Consider the following 15724-nt stretch of genomic DNA (forward strand, 5'->3'; position numbering starts at 1 on the left):
CTCCAGCCATGGCTGGAACCTCCCTGCCGACGGGGAGCTCATCACCTCGAACACAGCCCCTTCAAGGCCAGTGCAGATGGGTTGAAACGTGCCTGTGATTCAGAGCAGGTTGGCTTTCCTTCCACGTGGGCCCCACAGCCGTTTGCAGGCACCACTGAGGCCCCAGTGAGCCTCCTCTTCTGGGCTGGACGGCTTGCCCTCCCCGTTCCTTCTCTGGCTCCCTGATGGCCCTGTGAGCTCTCTTCGTGGATGGCTGTGCTCACAGATAGTGGGGCTCCAGCCAGGCGTACTGCGGCTCAGCATGGCGGGCACGGCGAGGAGGAGGCAGGCCTGATGGTCCTGCTGCTCCCAGCTAAGCCGCCGAGGGAAGGATGCGGCCTGGAGACCGGATGGCTTCCCAGCTCCCTGGAGTCACATCCTCAGAGTGGGCCTTGCTCCTCTTCAAAAAGAGAATATTCAGAACATTAGACACACCCAAATTTAATAAGTGTAAAAACATAAAGCCAGAAATGAATGATTTTTGAAGTATTTGCCATTGTTCAGTTACACAGTGCCCTTCATGAGTGTAGCTAATTAAGAATGGACGTTTTTCATACATATCCTGAGCCCAGTAACTTGGGTAAATGACATTCTTGGGCAGAGAAGCCTTTAACATGTGTTTTATATTAGACACTGTGCTGTTTCCTTTCTATTCAGAAGTAGGGTGAGTGTCAAGCATTGTTTCCTACTTTTCTCTGCAAGTGGCTACGCTTGGATTGTGTGAAGTTCTGTAGCCTTTCTCTTCTTCCAAGACTGAATCTGGATTGATTTCTGTTTATAAAGCTTCTCGAGATCCTTGCTGGAGAATGTAGCTGGAGAAGACGCCTGAGTGCGTTTCACACCTGTGCTGTTGTATAAAAGCATTTAAAGTACAATCTTCCTGAATCTGGAGGATCCCAAGGTGGCTTGTAAAAGACTTGAGTGTTTCAAAGTTGAGGCAGACGTTGGCAGGACTTGTCTGTGCAATGACATAAAAGCTCTCTTTTCTTTTACCTGACCTAAAGCTGGGTACCCTAGCCAGGCTCTGCTCCCTCCTCCCTGCACGTCTAGTCTATCTCCGTGTCACCAAGTCCTGTGGTTTTACTTCTGAGTATTTTTTCACCTGACCATTTCCATTCTTACTCGTAGTAACTGCCTTCGAGTCCCAGTGTTTCTTGCTTGGACTTTCGCAACAGCCTCGGGACAGACCGCTGTGCCTTTTTTTTTTTATAATTAATTAATTAATTAATTAATTAATTTTTGGCTGTGTTGGGTCTTTGTTGCTGTGCGCGGGCTTTCTCTAGTTGTGGCTAGCGGGGGCTATTCTTCATTGCGGTGCGCGGGCTTCTCACTGCGGTGTCTTCTCTTGTTGGGAGCACGGGCTCTAGGCGCGTGGGCTTCAGTAGTTGTGGCACTCAGGCTTCAGTAGTTGTGACTTGTGGGCTCTAGAGTGCAGGCTCAGTTGTTGTGGTGTGCGGGCTTAGTTGCTCCGCGGCATGTGGAATCTTCCCAGACCAGGGCTTGAACCCGTGTCCCCTGTATTGGCAGGCAGATTCTTAACCACTGCACCACCAGGGAAATCCCAAGACCGCTGTGCCTTTGACCTCTGGTTTTTCTCTCCCCTCCTTGAGTGTCCTTTATGTGCTTTAGCGAGAGAATCTCAGATTTCAGTGTGTGTCAGAATCACCTGGAGGGCTCCTTAAAATGCAGAGTTTCTGAACTGGCAGGTGGGGAGTGGAGCTTGAGACTTTGTTCTCACGTGTTCCCCAGGGAAGCTGATGCTCCTGGTCTGGGACCCCCAGAACGACACACAGCTGACCACGCGGTCACAGTGGCCTGGCTTGGGGCTCTTTCTCTGGGCCTCTCTCCCTCTGCAGCCTGTGGCACCCTGTTTCTCTAGCTCCACCCAACAGACCACACCCTTCCTGGCCCCTCTGCCTGGAGGCCACCCTCCTTGGCTGTGCAGACACATGTCGCCCGGAGAGGAGCGTGCTCCTCTGGGCTCATCTTCAGCTGCTGAATGTGTAGCAGGAATGAGCTGCTCCAGACACTCAGGGCAGGGCAGCCCTCTTCTCTGTTTTTCCAGAGCAGTTACATCACCAGGAAAGGTAAGAGGGCCTCCCTTAGTCATTTGGGGATGGAGTGTGTACCCAGGATGTGAACTCCCCCCTCCCCAGTCGCTTCCTCGGTCTTTCGTGGATCCTGCGGTCACCCAGGCGGGGTGGCTCGGTGTCAGTCCTCACTCAGCTGCCCCGAGCCCTGCATCTCCTCCCGCCTCTGACTGCTAAGCTGCCTCCCTCCCTCCCTCACACAGGTCAGTTTAATTTGGGTTTAGACCTCTGTTTTCCATATGTCGGTATGTTTACGAATTATTTGGGGAGCTTGTTGAAATGCAGATTCCTAGAGATTCTGACTCAGAGGAGCTGAGACAGTGCCTAGGAGGCGCGGTCAGGGCCAAAGCGAGTAGCACTTGCCCGGACCCCACCCCCTTCTGGGTCCCTTTGGACCCAGAAGCATAAAAGGCCATTTTGCTACAAAGTGTTAAATCTTCCTGCTGCTGGCTGGAGGCTGGAGACTCCCAAGCAGACTGTGGGCTCCCTGAGGGCAGGACATTTGCTTTATTCTTCTGCTCAGATAGTCTGGGGGATGAGTGCATGCCACAAATTGAGGAAGGCCGCACACTGGGGCTTTAGCCTTTTCTTTTCTTTCCTGCGTGATGCTGCTGTGTCCAGAGGCCGGAAGAATTCTGAGGGTCTGCTGTGGCTGCAGACTCCATGTCGGGGCTTCTGCTGGGCGTGGCTGAGAATGAGTTGTTTTTTAATTGCCAAACAATGGTCTTAGATCAAAGGAAAGCTGCTGAAGTGATGTTCACATTGAGATGGTAGCTGGCCACAGCTTGTACATGGAAGGCAGGGAGCTGCTTTAAAGCACACTCAGCCCGGAGGTCCTGCAGGGCTCCTGGCCCCTCCCTCCTTGGGGTTGCCTTCTGCCATTAGCTACAGTTTCATCCCAACCCCAAAGGGTGGGAGTTACTGACTTGGTTGTAGAATTGACATGAACGGAATTCTGAGTAAGAGCAAATCTAAGACTACAATTGTTCTGTTCCAGTGAGATTGAAAATCTTCTGTGCTTACTGCCCAATAAATCCTCTTGCACATGGAATAACCTCATCTCCCGAGTCCTGGCCAAGGTCTTGGCCGCAATCAGCAGGGTGCCTGTGGCAAGCGGGAGGCTGGTAGAAGCTCCTTGGACTGCAAGTCTGAGTTACGGAGATGACTTCTGAAATTGAGTCGTGGTCTTCAGTTACACCCGTATTTGCAAAAAGACCCCAATAATTAAGTGTATTTGAAACAGCTTCTGCATGCGCTCATGTAGAGTCATGAACTTTTAAATGATCAAAGAAATGTTTGTTACTTTTGGAAACTGTACTTCCAGCCCCTGGAGGCGTGTGCGCACACACAGGCCTGCAGCACTACAGTCACCAGAAGGTGGTCTGTCTCGCTTGTTTGGAAGCCCCGGCACCAGTCCCCCTTCACACGTGGTGGGATTTGAGAAGAACAAGGACAGTTTTCTCAGGAATTGTGGAGGTTTCCAGGGGCAGCCTACGCATGATAATTCACTTTCTAAAAACAACCTGTGCAGCTCTTATGCCTGGGATGCTTCCCTGAGCTCAGACCTGGCTCCTGTTGCCTTGTAGCTTGAGACCAGCCACCCTCCCTTCAGACGTGGGTCCCCCTCAGCCTCGTCCCCGTTCATCCTCGTTGTCTGTCAGCTCTCGGGAGGTTGGGGCCACCCCTGTGCGAGCAGCAGTGTCCAGCGGCTGTGCTGGGGACCAGGTAGTGGCTTGCTTTGGATTGTGAGTCACTAACTGTCAGTTTTTTGGTTTTTTTTTTTTCATTAAAGTATAGGTGATTTACAGTATTGCGTTAGTTTCAGATGTACAGCACAGTGCTTCGGTTTTGTTTTTGTGGTTTTTTTGTAGGTTATATTCCATTATAGGTTATTACAAGACGGTGGCTACAATTCCCTGTGCTATACAGTAAATCCTTGTTGCTTACCTATTTTATGTATGGCAGATTGTAACAAATTTATGGATGTCAAAGGGAAGAGGGAGGTGGCGAAGTATGGGATTAATGGATGTAAACTAACTGTCCTTTCTGAGTTTGGGTTTAAGTCTCGTGCAGACCAGGGCATTCTTTCACCAAACTTTTCATTCTCATGCTTTTCAAGCTGAGCCCACAGCGTCACAATGATTTCTGTCATCTTCTTTGTCAGTGGCAGGATATTTTGTGCCTCTGAGGATGGTTGCAGACAGGGCTGACTCCTGGCCTTTCCCCTAGTCTGTTCCTCTCCCTATGCCTCAGTTTCCTCCAAATGGGGGCATCTGGTCCCTTTCCTCTGGCTTTCTGCTCTTGGCTTGGCCCTCCCTTCCTCTCCCCTCTCCCTCCTGGTCCTGGCAGCCACTGTAACTGGGAAGTTGGCCAGTCGATTTGTGTGTTAAGGTCTTGTGGTTGTAATGATTTTCCTTCTCACAAAAATTCCAATTATTTGAATTTCTCAGCTGTTTGGGTTCTGGCTAAGTGGATTTAATTTCATCTGAGGATCTGAAAACTTGGTGCTTATCTGAGTTTACTGTTGAAGACGCTGAGGAAGGGAGATATTTTGATAAGTCAGTGGATGCAAAATGTTATGCTTTCAAAACTACTCTTCCTTCTGGTACTTTGCAGCTGAAGCATCCCGCACACATCGCATCCTACCCTTGGCTTGATTCTCTGTAACTAGCGTTGCTGTGCTAAAGTCACTTCCTGCTTTCCCTATCTCCCCTCCCCTCACCTATGTCATTAATCTTAGCTTGTACTGCTTTGTTAAAGGCTAAAGTAATGCACAGAGTAAAACTCTAAAATGTTTAGAAGCTATGCAGTATTATATTGTAAACCTGTATAAATTCTTAACAAAGTTGGTGGTTTGGAAGGATTTTCAGGAGAACTCCTTCAGCTAAAAGGTAGTAAATTCCTTAAAATAACTGAACTTTGGCTTATAACAAGGTCATTGTTTGGCAGTGTTCATGTTTTTAAAGCTTTCCAGAACTCAGAGGAGGAAATGATCTGAGACAATGTAGTGATTAAAATAATAAAGGTAATAAATTAACATTTGCATTATTTGCCAACGATTGATTTCCTTTCTTCCAACTTTTTACCCCACATTCTGAATAAATTGGACCATGTGAAGAACTAGAAGATTAGCTTTACTTTTTTTTCTGGTTGAAATCGGTTTTGCAGAAGTGGAAATTTGGCAGCAAGTATGGAAGCTAGCAAATCAGTTTACAGTGTCCTGTGCTTAGTTTAATGAAACCCGCAAGAACGAGGAAAGACTCCATGGCCTCAAATAAGAGAAGGCTGAATTGTGTAGGTTTTCTGGAATTTTATTTTTACCCTTATTAATTCAGTAGCATGTAGAACAGTATATGTCCAGGCTCTAGTTGGTTAATAGTCGCTTCCAAGTGGGTAGAATTTCAACTTCAATAGTTATTTTTTGATGATCTCATGGAGAAAATGTTGGGAAATATTTTCTAAGAATAGTCTAAAATGAAGAGGAGTGTGGTAATTTTTTAAGAAAAAACTGTGACCTAATGGAATATAAGCAATTGGCTGATGACCAACCAGTCTTTACCACCAGACGTTGACCTCTAACAAACCTGACCTCTAATGAGGCAGTAGAACCATGTATCTATTTTCAATTAAAATGATTGATTAACATGGGAGTATTGGGAGCATCTGTATTTCTTTCACATAAAATGGGGTAGATGGACGTTTCTTTGAATAATGGTTTCATCATCAGCATACGTTTTCCAGCTGCTGCAGCTCTCGCGAGCCCATCTGATGGAACGTGGCTCACGTGTAGTGTATGTGAGTTGTTGTGTCTGAGTTACTTCCAGACAGATGTCTCTTTTCATCCTTGGGCGGTTTATAGGTTTCTGCACTGGGCCTGGCCCTGCATTCTTTCACTCCCTCACCTGGGTGCTGACCTCCACTCTGGCCAGGTGGCCCTTCCATCACCACCAGTGGCGCTCCCGTCACCTGAAGCCAACATGAACATGCTGTGGGTGTCACCTGAATACCTGCCTTCAAGCAGGCGCTCTCTGCTGAGGGGTCCACTGTGCAATGAACACATATTATTAGGGGGCTAAGGGGCGATCTTGACCTGCCAACGACCAGGGCTGTCTAGTGCTTTGTTACTGGGTCACCGCGGTGGGACCCCTGGGAGCTTGTAAGAAATGCAGACTCTTGGGGCTCACTGCAGACCAGCTGAGTCTGAATCTGTCCTGCTCTAGGGTACAAAGTAGTGCCCATGCTGGGCCTATTTTAATGACCATTTACAAGTTTATCGAAGCATTGAAAGCCAAAGGCAAAGATCCTTTAGCAGTAGAATGTGTTTTCATTAAGTTATTTCAGGATACTGGATCCCAGACTTTATGTGAAGAGCTTATGCACAGATCATGCAGATGGGTGACTTCTGTTTGGCTCCTTTCTGCTTTCTGGTTAGTCTGCAGGGCTGTGCTGTGAAGGATGGTCCTTCAGGACACCCTGAAGTTTTCCTGGTAGACTGGAGTTTGCTTTTCTCTGTGGGTTGGGAGGGTAGTGGGGGACAGGAGGGGACAGCTGATGTTGTGATGAACATGGGGTTATTAATTCATCAATAGTCATAAATTAAGTGCCTTAGTTATTTAAGTGCCCAGACCAGGGTTTGAGAACTACCTGTCCCAACTAATTGGCAGGTCATGAACTCATTTTATTAGTTCACAACCAGCAATTAAAAAAAGTGACTTGCAATGGAAGATAGAATGTAGGTCACATAGTAAGGCTGAGTATTTTCAGAAACTTTAAGCTATACATATGGTAAGTATATATAAATATTTACTATTACAACTCAGTGTATGTGTGTATATATACATATATATGCATGTGTGTTTATATACTATGCATGTGTATATAGGTATGTATGCATATACATGCACACATATATTGCATTAAAAATGAAAGTACAACGTGACTAATATTATGGAGGGGTTATGGAAGAAGTATTACAAGATATAGTCTATGTAGTTTAATGAAGGAGAAAGACCAAGCATAGATGTGTATTATTGGCTCAATTTACCAAAATGACAAATTCGTATCTAGATATCAGTGAACAGTAAACATTTTGCTGTTCAGAAATGTTGGGAAATAGGATGTTATGATTTTCAAACCTTTGTAGTTAATACAGAACTATCATACTACCGTTGATAGACTTAAATATTTAGAATTCAGTGAGGTATAGTCAAGACTAAAATGATCTTGAACTTAATTTGCTTCATGCTGGTTTGGACACCTTTAGGACCTCCTGTATCTCTGGTTGCTGTGGTGAAGGCTCAGCATCTGTGTGAGTAAAGGGTGGAGAGGAGCCGACAGGACGCTGGCTCCCAGGCCCCCACTACTCAGCCCACTGAATGGAGACCATAGCCGCCACTGAGGGTGGAAGAGCCTGATTTTGCCTCTTCCCGTGGCCTCAGCATCTGGCAGGGCCTGGGTGTTGAGGTGTGGAAGCCCTTGTGGAATGACGGCTCCTCCTTCCTCTCCAGTCAAAGCCAGTCCCTACGACTGCGTACGAGCCCCGGGCCCACGGCCTCTCCGACTTCATCTCCGGTACCCTCGTCCTCGTCCACTCTGGTCAGCACCTGTCCTGGTTCCGGAACCTCCCCCCAAGACCCCCCTGTCAACCCCTGGCCTCCTTCCAGCCTTGCGGGGATGCGCCCGCTCACCGCCCCCCCTCCCCCCCCGCCCCCCGCACGGGCGCCTCCACGGCCCGGCCGCCTCCACCCGCAGGTGCCCGGGGGTGGGAGTGGGGCTGAGTCGCATCTGGCGCTCGTGCACCTGCCTGCCTGATGCTGGTCCAGGGGTTCGGGTGGGTTTGGACGCGCTCGGGTTGCTGCTTCCCGCCTCCCGTTTCTTCCTGTTGTTGAGCATCCCCTCCCTCCCAGAACCAGGGACCCGGCTCATAGGAACAGCTCTCTACCAAGAACTGGGTTTGTTTTGGATGTTAACTATTAACAGAGGTCGCTAAAAAGTGGAGGACAGTTTTTACCTCTGGCTTATGAAAACCGGTCTTGACATTTTATTATGACAGCACAGGCTTGCTTGTGTCTGTCCTGCTTCCCCTGTTACATTTTGGGTTTTCAGGGAAATGACAATCTAGGTTTTCCTTATTTTCTGAGAGCGTGTTGCAGGAAGTTTGGGACATAAGGGGTCTTCAAAACGCCGCTGCTTCCCCAGCCTGGGTTGAGCCTGCTGTGGCCCCAACCCCACCCAGCCTTTGGGGGTCAGGACTCTGGCCCACCCACGTGGTCCACAGCATCTGCATTTGGATGTGTGCAAGGCCTCTTGTACAGAGGACAGCTGGACGAGAGGCCCTTCCAGGAGGCCCGGACACCAGACAGCACGGCTCCAGATCAGAGAAGGACCTTGACGTCCTGCGGTCCTCGTCACACTTCCATTCAAGTGCTTGGTGATCTTTTGTGAAGGCGTCGGGCTTTGCCTTTCTTCTTCACTTGAGTTTGGAAATCAAGCTTCTGGGGTTGGGGCGTCAACCCGCGAACTGCCCCCGAAACAAAGGGATGGACGGGTGATGGGCCAAGGGGAGGAAAATGAACAGTTTGGATGGAATCAGGACTCGGACCCTCCTCCTTTTGATTCCTCACGCTGTGACCTCTACTCCAACACATACTTTCCCCCACATTTAGTGACCTTAAGTGGAAGCTGGAAAAAACCCGCATTTGAGGGGACCTGCCGCTCAAACCCCTGTTGTTCAAGGGTCAGTTGTAAGCAGGAAGCTAACCCCCTTGGACCAGAACGTCACTTAAAGGAAACCGGCATCTTTTTTGATGTTTCCTTAAGGTGCTCTTTCTAGCTTTGCTGAAAACTTTTGTTCTTCTGGCTTCGGAACGTTTACGTATCGCTTTTGGGATCTGGAAGCCTCCGCCCTGAGGGCTTTTAAGCCCCTGCTGCATGTGCGCAAATGCGTGCGCGCCCCCGTGTGCGCGCTCCCCCGTGGGCGTGCGTGTGTTTGCGTGCTTGCGCGCGCCTCAGAAGCGCGGCTCGGCTGCCATGTCGGCCATGGTGTGGCTTCGCAGTGTTGCGTTTCCCTGGCGGCCATGGCCTGGTTCCCTAACAGGTGGTTCTGGCCTGTGTAAGGTTGGGCGATGGAGCTTCTGAACAGCTCGAGGCAGTCGGTCCAGAGCGGAACGGAGACAGGACACCATCCTGTGCAGTTTCGCCTCAGGTGACCGGCCGTTTGCTCTGAGATGGCCCGACCTTTCTCTGGAGGCAGCTCCGGCTGTGGGCCCGGCCTGTGCAGGGGCTGCCCTGGGCTCGGCTTGGCTCCCGGGAGGCCGGCACCACCCCGGTCCATTTGCTCTGGAACAACTTGGCCCCAGGGAGAAAACGACCCTTGCGTGGTCAGAGGACCGGATGCGGCCTGTGCCTGGTCCTGCGTCCGTTCGTGCCGTGCCGCGGGCCGCCTCAGTGTTCCGCGACAGTTTAGGTAGGAGAGGCCTTCTGTTTCCCTCGTCTCTCCGTAACTGAAGTCCACACCTACGGCTTCGTGCTCGTCCCCGTCCCACAGACCGGCCGCCCATGGCGGAGACCCTGCCCTTGTCCCCGGGAACGTCGTGTTCTCAGGGGCCCCTCCTCCTGGGACCCAGGATCCGCGGCCGGGCTTCTCTCCCAATCTCAGTATTCTGTTACCTTAGAGAAAGCGAGGAGGTTGTGAGGGTTAAGAAGGATCGTGCCTCACTTCCCCCGTGAGTTCAGCCTTTTGCCCCTCGTGTGGGCCCCTCCCGTGCGAGGGGCCCTGTCCGTGTGCTCCTCTGCAGGGATGCCAGCGCCCCGCCGCTTCTCGCCCTGCTTCTCACTGGCTCCCCAGCTGCAGCCACTGACTGCTGGAAACGGGTCGGGAGGTGGTTTTCAGGAGGCGGTTTGGGGCTGGCGACATCCTCAGCCCCGCAGGACCATCCGCAGGTGCTCGGAGCACGGGGCGTGGTACAGGAGGACCGCCGCTAGCACCTTGTGTGAGCGCCTGTGCTTACTAATTCTCTTGAGTGAACCACTCTTCCAAAGGCTTAGTTTTCTGGGTGTGGGCATAATATTCTTGCGCAGCCTTCTTTTTCTGAAGCATTGGGCTTTGTGTGGAGCTGTGCTTTGTGAGATGATGGAAAACGGCTGTACTTACTAGAGCTGAGGGTGGAGGGAACTGGGTGGGTTCTGTCCTCTGGGCCTGTTTCTTCCTCTGCCTGGGGAGGGGTCGCTCAGTGACCCCTCCAGTTCCGTGCTGTGGGTCATTGGCTATTTTCACACATAGAGATGGGCCCAAGAGAGTTAAAATTATGCCGAGAAGTGGTGAGTTTATTGAAATTCTCTGCCTCATATGTCATGGAACTGGTGTTTTTAGTTTTTCTTGGCTTGAGTGTTAGCATTCTGCTGCCTGAGAGGCTGAGCACCAAGGGATAAACGTTGGAGATAATGTTCAGGTTTACTGAGTGATTTATGAGGGAGTAGGAATACATAATAAGATTTTTTTTTTTATAATAAGATCTTGAATATAGATTTTAAGAGAGTATGATGTGCTTCTGTAATGAATGGAGTTTTTATTTTGTACTCCCTTCAGTAATTTAACTGATTTGAATATTTTAAAATCTCACTTTTATTATACTAGTTCTTTTGACATCTAAAATAGACACAACTTGAGTTGCAATATACTTTGTAATTAAAAAACCAATAATTTATCTCTCGAGGATAGCAGAAACTGGATGATTTATGCATTCAACTTTTATTTTAAGCAGAGCTTAAATAAAATCTTGCTTAAAAGAATTACAAATCAGCAGTTTAAAAATAAAAAATCTTAAAGAACCTTTGAAATAGGTTGTCATGAAGTTGACGTTAGCATTTTGTTTCAGAATTAGAGTCAGGGCATTTGACCTACACAGGTTTTTCCATTTTGGTTGAGAATGAATTATCAATACAAATGGAAAATTAAACGTGATTCACATGGGCTTCCCTGGTGGCGCAGAGGTTAAGAATCCGCCTGCCATTGCAGGGGATACGGGTTCAGGCCTTGGTCTGGGAAGATCCCACATGCCGTGGAGCAACTAAGCCCGTGTGCCACAACTACTGAGCCTGCACTCTAGACCCCGCGAGCCACAACTGCTGAAGCCCGCATGCCACAACTGCTGAAGCCTGCGCACCTAGAGCCCGTGCTCCACAACAAGAGAAGCCACCACAGTGAGAAGCCTGCGCACGGCAACGAGGAGTAGCCCCCGCTCACCGCAACTAGAGAAAGCCAGCGCACAGCAACGAAAACCCAACGCAGCCAAAAATAAATAAATAAAAATAAATTTATTTAAAAAAGAAGAGTGATTCACACATTCTTACTTTGGAAATTTTCTTAGGGAATTTTTTTGTTTTTAGCCTTCAGCTGATAGCTAAATGCCCAAGAAGGGACAAGGATATTTGGCAAAAGCAGTAACTGCGGAGCAAAATTTCTAAGCAGTGACTCAGGTTCACAGGTAAAATGACATAACCAGTCCCGGAGAAACTGTCCATTCATCATTTGGGGGTAGAATATGAGGCTTAGTATCTTCGACCTATTTTGAAATTAATTTTGAAGCTCTGAGCTCTGCTTTGAAGGATTGCACAAATTCTATTGCTTTGGCCTTATTGCAGTAACCAGAGATTGGCAAATCATAACTCTTTTAATTTGGCTTATTTTAAAAAATATATTAAGGGCATCCCACGTGCCACATACTCTTCACAGTCTTGGTGATGCCAGGGTCATGGTGATGTTGGTTCTTGCCCACAAGGAGCTCATAGTCAAGTAGGAGAAATGAGTTTTTGCTTATGGATGGATGAGGCAGGTAGGGAGGGCTGTTTTGATGTGTTAGTTATGTGTGCATTTAATATATACACATGTGTTTTATATACTCCTATATTTAATTAATTGCCAAATTAAATTTATTTACTATTGTTGCAAAACAAATGACCAAAAACTTAATAGCTTAAACCAACACCCACATATTATTTTACAGTTTCCATGGGTTGGGAGTGCGGGAATGGCTTAGTTGGTTCTCTGCTCAGGATCTCAGAAGGCTGCAGACTAGCTCTTAGCCCAGTTGTGTTCTCTTCTGGAGGTGTGAGTGGGGGAAGAATCCACTTCTAAGCTCATTTAAGTGGGCAGAATTCACTTCCTTGTAGCTGTAGGTCTGATGTCCCTGTTTCCTTGCTACTGTCAGCTGGGGACTGTTCTTGGCTCCTAGAGGCCCCTGCAGTTCCTTGCTGTGTGGCCCCCTCACGCGCCCTTCAGACATGGCCGCTCACTTCTTCAAAGCCAGAAAAGGAGTCCCTCACTTTCTAGTAGGCTGATGTGGAGTCTTACATAGCGTAACCTGATCAAGGGAATGGCATCCCATTACTTTTGTCATGTTCTTCTGGTTCATCCCATTACTTTTTTCATGTTCTTTTGGTTCTGCCTGCACTCAAGAGGAGGGAATTATGCAAAGGTGTGGCCCCACTGGGGGTCACCTTAGAATTCTATCCACCACATACATTTCTGGTTATTCCACTGACTTCTGTTCCCTAGAAATAAGCATTTGAATCCCAGGAAGACTGATGAGAGTAGTACCAGTTGAGGAATAAAACTATCATCTGGAAAGTCAGAAGTGGGTTTTTTTCTTCTCTCAGTATAGGTAAAAGGCAGGAGGACAAAGTAATGTCTGTAGGTTCACAACATTGGTAGGAAGGAGTTACGTAAAAACAGTGGGGTGTTTGGCTCATGTGTTTTGGGTGGACGTCCACAGGAATCTCACAGGGTCCTCTGGCTAGACGCAGTCATTTTTTATCTGGCTGTCTTAGCATTGGCTGATCACTCAGGAGTGACATATGGCAGGAACATGCTTCGGGGGGCAAGTCTCCTGGAGAGTACATTGCAGCACACAAGCTAGACAGATGGTGGCTTATTCACCCTTGGACCAGAGTGTAATCCTGCACCTTGGCCAGCTGGATGCTGAGAGGTGCTTGTGCCATCTGGGGCAGAGCCAACTGAGTTTACCTGGAACTGCTTTGTCAGGCATGAGGCAGTCACCTGACATGACCTGCAGTGGCGAGAAGGACAGCATACTCATCAGGCTGAGAGGAGGATGCTGGTGACAGATTGTGTGAACTGGAACCAGACAGAGTCGGGAGGACATCCTAACAACAGGGTGGAGGGCAGGGGTTAAGATCGCCTAGCAGACACAATCACGGAAGTTATCACCTTAGCTGGGTCTTCACTAAGCAGGGGTCACTGTTGCTCCCACAAAATTAAACATGTGTTTCAGGGGAGGAAAAAGTGCTGCTGGGCCTGCCTCCCTTTATAGTTAAGGATCGGTGGATCCATGTGGTCGACAGATACTTTGGGTTCTTAAGACACAGCCATATTTAGGATGTCTATAATTTTAAAAATCCCTAATCCAATAAAGACATTGTCAATTATGTGTTCATGACCCCTTGTTGAAGAAAAAGCCTGTGACTTTGAAGGAACAAGTGTGTGTCCTTTGATTGGAAGCTGAGAACCTGGTGGCCCTGTGGCTGCTGGAGAATTTATCCCCAGTTCAGTTATACCCCGTACCCAGATTGTGTGCTGGGGGTCTTCTCTCTTCTGTTTATTATATGATGCTTATTTTATTCATTTTGGTACCTGTGCCTTTTATTGTGACAGTCCTCAAGTATTTTTCAGAACTTGGAGAAGGGGATGGTACACTTAAAGAAACCAAGAAATGGTTCACTGGAATTCTTTATTTTTCCTTTCAGCAGTTCAAGTTCTATATCTGTAACATCAAAGTGCCATCTCCTGATTGGACCGTTTTCAGGAACTCGTGTCAGTTTTCGTATCAGCTTAAAAGGTGAGTAGAGCTTGAGACTCTTCTCTTTGATAATGTTTGCATGATATCAGATTAAATGTGACTTTTCTTTTTTGTTTAATACCCAAGTGTATTCATAGTGGGCTGTGAATGTATATAAAATACATATTTCTAGATTTACTAGAATATTGAAGGAAAATAATCTTGCTAATCAATTTCTATTTATTGCTGAGCCTGAGCATTTAATACCCAGATGTTTAAAAACGTTTAAGATTGGTGAGAAATGGGATTCTTTCTTTCTCATTCTAAATGTTTTGTTCTGCTTGGTTTCCAACTTCATAAAATGGGAATAATCATGGGATTGCCGTGGGACGTGATGAGCCACCATGCTTCATACAGCACCTGGCATGTAGCGCACACTGAACGGATGTCAGCTTCTCTCTCTCCTGGCTGTTGTAACAGCAAGTGAGCAGATTTTCCTCTCTGTGTGTCGGTAGCACACGTGATCTGTACTGTAGGGGGGCGTTGACCTCCTAATTTGCTGTGTTTGTGTTCCTGTGTGTTTCTTCTTGAAGGGTGGGGTGTAAGTGGCCTGGGGTATAAATTTCAGGGTATCTGGAAGTAGAAGATTAGATGACACACATGTTTTGGTCACCTCTGGGCATCCTCAGGCCCAAAGCCCAATTCAGAGCCAGCCCCAGTGGGGGACAGTTAGTGAAGGTGCCTGGCGGGGGGTGGTACCAGGAGCATCCTACCTGCCTCAGCTTGCCTGCCCAGCTTTACCCTTTAGCATGTCTCTTCACCTCTCTTTGCCTCTGTTTTGTCAACTCTTAAGTATTTTAGTGATTCCTGTCCTGCCTAATTGCCAGGCTGTGGAGAACATCAAATGAAGAAATATATGAGAGTCTTCAGCAAAGTAAAAGAATTCTATACAACATAAGGTTCTTTTCCCCTAAATTTTTAAAAAATTTATTTATTTTCTTTATTTATTATTTTTGGCTGTGTTGGGTCTTCGTTGCTGCACGCGGGCTTTCTCTAGTTGTGGCGAGTGGGGGCTACTCCTTGTTGTGGTGTGCTGGCTTCTCATTGCAGTGGCTTCTCTTGTTGTGGAGCACGGGCTCTAGGTGCGTGGGCTTCAGTAGTTGCAGCACACGGGCTCAGTAGTTGTGGCTTGCAGGCTCTAGAGCGCAGGCTCAGTAGTTGTGGCGCACGGACTTAATTGCTACGCGGCATGTTGGATCTTCCCGGGCCAGGGCTCGAACCCATGTCCCCTGGATTGGCAGGCGGGTTCTTAACCACTGCACCACCAGGGAAGTCCCTCTCCTAAATTTTTAATGTGCCAGGCATGGCTCATTGTTTATGCCATATTCCTTACTAGAATGTAAGCTTTATAAGGGCAAGAATGTCCCTACCTCCCACTTGTTTTTCCCTCCAGGGCTTGAAACAGTGCGTGCTAACTAGGAGGAGTTCAGTGAGACTTTTGTCAGAGGAAATGATTGATGGAGATCCCCCTGGAGGCTTTCAGAGCTTACCCAAGCCTTTTTATTCATGGTGGTTGTTGGAAATAGATGAGGCAGTTGGAGAATCACGAGGGATTTAATGTGCTTCCTCACTAAGGCACACAGACCCTTGAACTTATGTGGACTTTTCACAGGTTGGAAGCTTCCTGAAATTGTAGGTGCTCAGAACCATGCCGTACTTAACAGACACTCTGAGTCACTGTTAGGTGCAGTTCCTATGTAGTTCTTTCCTGAGTGGATTTCACAATCAGGGATCTGCAAA

The 15724-nt window shown here is 48.0% G+C and overlaps 1 protein-coding gene and 1 long non-coding RNA gene across 2 annotated transcripts in view; one reads left to right on the forward strand and one right to left on the reverse strand.

The window, feature by feature from the left end:
* The window catches only part of LOC309639081, a 224141-nt gene that overhangs the window by 157248 nt on the left and 51169 nt on the right, over positions 1 to 15724 (reverse strand). The window lies entirely within an intron of this gene.
* LDLRAD4 (low density lipoprotein receptor class A domain containing 4) overlaps positions 1 to 15724 on the forward strand; it is a 302931-nt gene that overhangs the window by 29352 nt on the left and 257855 nt on the right. Inside the window, 1 exon segment of the mRNA XM_082415863.1 lies at positions 13893 to 13984. The gene's annotated coding sequence lies outside the window, so the exon portion shown is untranslated.

The sequence above is a fragment of the Balaenoptera physalus genome, assembly GCF_965194825.1.
Source record: "Balaenoptera physalus genome assembly, chromosome: 12".
In the NCBI taxonomy this organism is placed as follows: domain Eukaryota; kingdom Metazoa; phylum Chordata; class Mammalia; order Artiodactyla; family Balaenopteridae; genus Balaenoptera; species Balaenoptera physalus.